Below are 7,170 nucleotides of genomic sequence, written 5' to 3' on the forward strand. Positions count from 1 at the left end.
CGAAGGAATAAGAAAGAAAACATGTACGTTGTGGGATTGAACACAACAAAAGAATCAGTGTGTCTACTAGCAACAACTCACACGCACAAGTTGGAATGGCACAAGAAGTTTGAATCATCTAAACTTCAAAACCATCAACAAGCTAGCAAGAAACAAATTAGTTGAAGGTCTGCCCGACATTGTCTACAAGAAAGATCAAATATGTGATGCTTCCAAAGAGGAAAGCAAGTCAAGACATCTTTCAAATCCAAAGCTCAAGAATCTACAACAAAACCGCTAAGTCTACTACACTGGATCTATTTGGTCCAGTAGACCCAGCAAGTCTAAGTGGTAAGAAATATACACTAGTTGTTGTTGATGACTTTTCCAGGTACACATGGACAATATTTCTCAAAAAGAAAAATGAAGTGGAGCAAAAGTTGCCAGAGCTACTGAAGCTGCTATAAAATGAGAAAGACTTGAAAATTGCAAAAATCCGAACGGATCGTGGAACTGAGTTTGTGAATCAAGTGATTGAAGCCTACTGCAATTCCCAAGGAATTCTACATCAACTGTCTGCCGCACGTACACCTCAACAAAACGGTGTAGCCGAAAGAAGAAATAGAACGCTAAAAGAAGCCGCACGAGTGATGATTACGTCAGCCGAGCTACCTAAAAGATATTGGCTGAAGCAATCAACACCGCTTGATACACACAAAATCGGAGCTTGATACATAAGTCTTACAATAAGACTCCGTACGAATTATGGAAAGGGAGAAAACTAAACTCAACTATTTCCATACTTTTGGTATCAAATGCTTTATTCTTAATAATGGTAAAACATATCTAAAGACTTTTGATGAGCGTGCAGATGAAGGAATATTTTTGGGATATTCATCTACCAGTAAAGCATTCAGAGTATTGAACAAGAAATCAATGGTGGTAGAAGAATCAATTCATGCCACATTTGATGAAGCTCATATGAAGGAAACCCAAAGCAACAAAAATGATCAGGAGATTTGTCATGTTGAAAAATCATTTAATGATGCTGACATATCTTTCAAAGATCAAATTGTACAGCGTATGGAGCAATTGGATATTGATTGCAATAGTGAAGAACACGTGGAAGCCAATGAAGATGCACACGTTGAAAATCAAAACTCTCAAGTCAATACACAAATTGGAGATCAATCTGATGAGCAAAATGTGTCTACCTCCAATTTACCTACTGAACAAGGAAACGTGGAAAGCCCATGCAATCTACAACCTGACTTGAGATGGCTCAAAAATCACCCTCCAGAGCTAGTAATTGGAGATCCACGAGAAGGAGTAAAAACAAGGTCTCAAGTATAAATTCTTTATTCTCTTGTTTTCTTTCTCAGGTGGAGCCCACAAGCATTGAAGAAGCACTAAGTGATCCAGATTGGATCAATGCAATGCAAGAAGAGCTTGAACAGTTTAAGAGAAATGACGTATGGGAATTAGTTCCAAGACCTGAAAATTACAATGTAATTGGAACAAAATGGGTCTTTCGGAATAAAGCTAATGAGGATGGAATCGTCATTCGAAACAAAGCACGTTTAGTGGCAAAAGGATATTCACAAGAAGAAGGCATAGATTTCGATGAAACATTTGCACCCGTGGCAAGACTAGAAGCCATCAGAATATTTCTAGCTTATGCCGCATACAAGAATTTCACTGTCTATCAAATGGACGTGAAAAGTGCATTTTTAAACGGATTACTTGAAGAGGAAGTCTACGTTGAGCAACCTCCCGGTTTCGAGGTAAAAGGTGATATTAATAAGGTCTACAGATTAAAGAAGGCGTTATATGGGCTAAAACAAGCACCGAGAGCTTGGTATGACACCCTATCAACGTTCCTAATTAACTGTGGTTTCACAAAAGGCCTTGTGATAAAACCTTATTTAGAATTCAAGAAAATGATCATATTTTATTAGTACAAATTTATGTTGATGATATTATCTTTGGAAGTACTAATAAAATTCTTTGTGAGAAATTTCTAAGCTCATGCAGAATAAGTTTGAGATGAGCATGATGGGAGAACTGAATTACTTTCTTGGACTACAAGTAAAGCAACTCAGCGAAGGAATATTCATCAATCAGGCCAAGTACACAAAGGATCTTATAAGGAAATTTGGTCAAGATGGAAAATCCTCAACCAAGATCCCAATGAGCACATCTTTACGATTAGATAAAGATGATGAAGGCAAGGATATTGACGAAACAAAATATCGAGGAATGATTGGATCATTACTATACCTCACTGCAAGTCGACCAGACATATCTTACTCAGTGGGAGTATGTGCCAGGTTCCAGTCAAAGCCAAAAGAGAGTCATCTTCTTGCTACCAAGAAAATCATCCGATACTTAAAAGGAACAGTCAATGTGGGATTATGGTATCCCAAAGAAGGTAACTTTACACTAACTGGTTTCTCAGATGCAGATTTTGCAGGATGTAAAATCGATCGCAAAAGTACCTCAGGAACATGCCAGTTCTTAGGGGGAAGGTTGGTTTCATGGTTCAGCAAAAAGCAAAACTCCATAGCTACAAGTACAGCCAAAGCTGAATATATAGCTGCTGGAAGTTGTTGTGCGCAAATTCTTTGGATGAAACAACAGCTGAAAGATTATGGCGTGATCTGTGAAAATGTCAATATATTGTGTGACAATACAAGTGCTATTGCCATAACACATAATCCCGTGTTGCATTCAAGAACAAAACACATTGATGTGAGACATCATTTTATCCGGGATCATGTTGAAAAGAAGGAATTATCAATCGAATATATCCCGACCGAGAATCAATTAGCTGATATTCTCACAAAGCCTCTGTGTGAATCAAGATTTTCGAAATTAAGACACGAAATGGGCATGATTGAATTGAGCTAAGCTTCTAAACTCTATTTTATTTATAAGCTCAATTTTTCATCTGACATTTTGACACTATCTGATTCAAATTTTCGTGCCTATGTGTCAAACATGCAAAAAATGTCACATCTTTTTAATGTCCACCTATATCTATTAAATGGTGATAAAGCACATAATGCTTATATGTCTTTCTAACCGTATATATATACATATGTACAAGTAGAAATCATCTAGATATGCCAAATCTTACCATTTAAGAGTGATAAGATGGTGTGATGATAGAATGTCTTAAATGAGAACACCTTTTTATGGTAGTTGTGCACAATAAATAGTCTAGAAAGAACAAACTTCTCTCTCTTCCATCTACATAAAAACGTGTAGATACATACATATTATTTTCGAACAGATTTAGTGCTCTTTGAATTTTATTTCAGGTAAAATCAGTCCGAGTATCTAAATTTTTGGCGCCACATCAGCAGACAAATTGGATGGAGAATATATAACCTAAAACTAACTATCAGTTAGGTCAAAGGTTGGAAGCTATTGGAATATCAAAAATATCCCTCAATTATTAAAAGTCAACATTTAATTGTGAGGATATTTGTGTAAAGACACCTCCTTTCTACCCAATCGGTTGGAGAAGCCACCATTACACTCAAATTTTCAAAAGCTATTCATCTTCCATAGCCGAAATACAAACCTCTTCTTCCAAAAATTCTCAATCCCTCAAATCTCCTAAAAATATCAATCGCATTATGGCCACCATTGGAGATACAAGCTCATAACCGAATGAAGAACACACCACACAACTCAACCTTGCAAAGCTAGCAGTGGGAATCAAGGCCGGAGGAAGTTTTGACCCTCAAGGATTCCTCAAGGAAGCCGAGAACTCTCCTCTTGCAGAAAGAATCATCAATGCACTTCAACAAAGCAATCTAATGAGGTTATGTTCTTACTCATATTCTGGATTTTATGATGAAGATGTAGCAGAGTTTTATATGAATGCCAAGGTTGTTGGATGGACCATTGAGTCCACCGTGAATGAAACTCTCATCACCATTGATGAACACGAGTTACACACAACCTTTGGACTGCCCATATCTAGTCCAGAACAACCACTGTTGGACTTAGATGTTCATTTGTATGATCATACGGAAATTTGGACAGAAATTCGGAATGAGAATGCTTCTCTCGAACCAAATATTTCCGGTCAAAAATCTGAGTTGAAGTTGGAATATGAAATGCTTGTTAAAATTCTCTACAAATGTGTGTTGTGCAAATTAAATAGCATGGAAGATATTTCACCCGTAAGAATTGGTTATGTACATGCTATCATGAATGTGGTTAGGGCTGATTGGAGTAAGCTTGTCTTGAGCCGAATTGCTCACTTTGTGAAAGGTGCAAAAATAAGGAATGGGAAGTTCAACCGTATATTAGGGTTCGGTTTGCTCATTGGAGAGATTATCAAAAGAAAAGGGTTGACTATGAGGTCAAAGAAACCTTTTGGGAGTAATAGAATCCTGTTTAAAGATCATGAAGCAGTTAGTGATCTAAACTCCAAAAGAAAGAGGAAGCCGAGAGGTATCCCAGCTAGAAAGAGACCAGTTGCAGAAATTCTTGGTCTACCCTCTCAATCCCATGAAAACCCCACATCAAGCCAAAATCCAAACACAAGCCATAACCCCACCTCAAGCCTAAACCCTACCACAAACCAAAATCCTACCACATATCTTAACCCAAATGCAAGCCAAAGTCTCTTAAATCCTTTTTCCCAAATTGCCGAATTGGAAACAATGTTGAATGAGGAGATTCATCAAGTTGAAGGATTAGACTGTGTATTAGTGAATGAATACCGTAGAGTCCTAAGTTGGAGAAAATGGAGACTTGGTCCTTATGATGAGTTGTTGAATAAGGGACCAAGTATGCATGAAGAAGAATTGTTTTCACTAAATTGGATTGGCAATTTTGATGTTTGCCATGCAACCTTGTTGTCTACGGTGAATGGAGCATTTGTGAACAAATTGAAAGCCAAATTGGCCGAAGGTACTGTTGACTGCACTGTTCAAGGTGATTTGCCTACTGAAGAAAATTTCTTAGTTGATATGGCCGAATTTGTGACAAGGGATGTTGAAGAAAATGTCACGTATGGTGTACACTTGATGGATAGTGGCTTATATGATGTGAGTGTGTTAAATCTCACTGAAATAAGTCAAGACCAAAATGCCATGCAAGCTAGTCAACATACGGAGGAAATTCAATCTATTAATGCAGAAAGTGCCCATGGTGACACTCACGTGTTACTAACTCCGGAAAGGGAAGGAAATATAGTGGAAAATCAAGCTCAATCTCACATGCTTGAAGCCGATTTTGTCCAAGAAGGAGCAAGGTGTTTTCCCTCATCCCGAGAAGAGCAAGAACTTGATGGCACACCTACAAATGAGAAGTTAGAAAATCTGGAGAAAGTTGTCTTAAGCCTTGTTGACCGAATGGAGAACATGTTTCAAGGGATCTACACTCATGTGGATCAAGTTGTCAATATTCAAGGTGGAAAATTCGAAGCATCTTTTGTTGAAAATCGGAGAAGTCAACAACATTTGATTGATACCCACCAAGCACTTGAAAGACAAGTCGGAAGTTTGAATCACAATGTCAAAGGGCAACTCAATGAGTTCTATATCCAACTTTCACAAATCCTCAAGAATTCTGGAAAGGCAAATGAAGCAATTGCCGTGAACCAAAGCCAAGGTATTCTTAATGTTGTTCATCAACATGAAAAGCAGATTAGTGATGTCCACACGGATCTCATCTCAGTTAACACCAAAGTGGGTTGTCTTCGGGGCTCTTATGAGAATATTTCCGAATCCATTTCATCTCTTCGTGAATCGGTTCACATACTTCTTGATTACGCCAAAAAGGGGGAAGAGAGATTCAGTTATTTGGAAAGCATGATTGAGATGATGATGACTGCCATGGCTAGCAGAAATGTTGGCACAAGCAGTAGTAGAGGTGGAGGAGGCAGGTCTGCTGGAAGAAATGCACCAAGAAAAGGAAGATTGGAGTATTGGTTCGGTGGTGGTGAAGCTGGCAGTCCAGGAGGATCAAGCAGTGCAAATACCACTAACCGTTTTTTTCGTGATATTGTGTGTGCAGGGGGAAACATTGAGCAAATAAATTGGTACAACCGTGCAGCTCTTTATTTGGAATCCACACCGAGAGATGGTAGAGTTGAAATGCCAAAATTGGTGACTTTGAATGATCTACCAAAAGGAATGAAGAAAAGTGGTCCTAGTGATCAAAACATGTGGGTTTCAAGTGAAAATTTCAGAAGAATTCAAAGCTATGCTAGAGCCTTGATGATTATGGTTCTAAGGGACTACATCAAAGTCAATGATGCCGAGCTACAAAATGGAAAAAGTCTAGAAGAGTGCATCATATGGTATGAAGAAGGTATACTGCCCGGGAACAACATCACTGAAGCTTTCAACTACTATTCAGTTGGGCAGGTATGCAACAACTTTGCCATTAGTGACAATTTCGTTGATGTTCAGAACCATATTAACAATGTGCTCAAGGAAAAGAGAAACAAAGTGATTAGATGATTTGTATGATTGGTACAATTTTTTTTTGGTCTACGGGTACATGAACCCATGAATATTTTGGAACAATTTGAAATGATTCAAATTATCTGTTTATGATGCTATTAAGTTGTTTCTTAATTTTATTATTTGTCTTGAAAGGTTATATTTTTAGCTTAGAGTGTATCAAATCGCATGAATTGGAAAAATGCAAAAATTCATTATCATTAAAATTCCAAAAATGCGAAATAGGAGTATAGTGGCTAAAAATACCTTTCCTAGAGTCAAAATCATTTGTTAAACTCATCTTGGCTATGTCAATGAAAATAAAATCTTTTGAAAAATAATTGTTTTAAAAGACAAGCCAAATGACTGAGTATAGGTTTTGGCGTCATCAAAAAGGGGGAAAATTGATAGGAATATTTTTGTAAGTTTTGATGAGCCAAATGTATCTTTAGATCCCCTTGGTCTTTAGGTCTTTAGTACAAGCATCATAAATCAAAATATTGAAATCAGAAGGAATCTACCATAGGAAGAACAAAATTAATTTGAAAAATTAATTTTGGTCCTACGAGTATTCATCCGTGAAAGAAGCATAAAGCAATGGCGTTGCAAGGAATGACCGGATGAGCCTAACGGCGAAATAGTAGAGGTCCTTACTCTAAACGATCACACCCGAGATCAATTCCCCCCCCAAGGACCTATATTTTTAATAAGGCAGATTTTT

Source organism: Ipomoea nil, unplaced genomic scaffold, assembly GCF_001879475.1.
Source record: "Ipomoea nil cultivar Tokyo-kokei standard unplaced genomic scaffold, Asagao_1.1 scaffold2144, whole genome shotgun sequence".
Lineage (NCBI taxonomy): Eukaryota > Viridiplantae > Streptophyta > Magnoliopsida > Solanales > Convolvulaceae > Ipomoea > Ipomoea nil.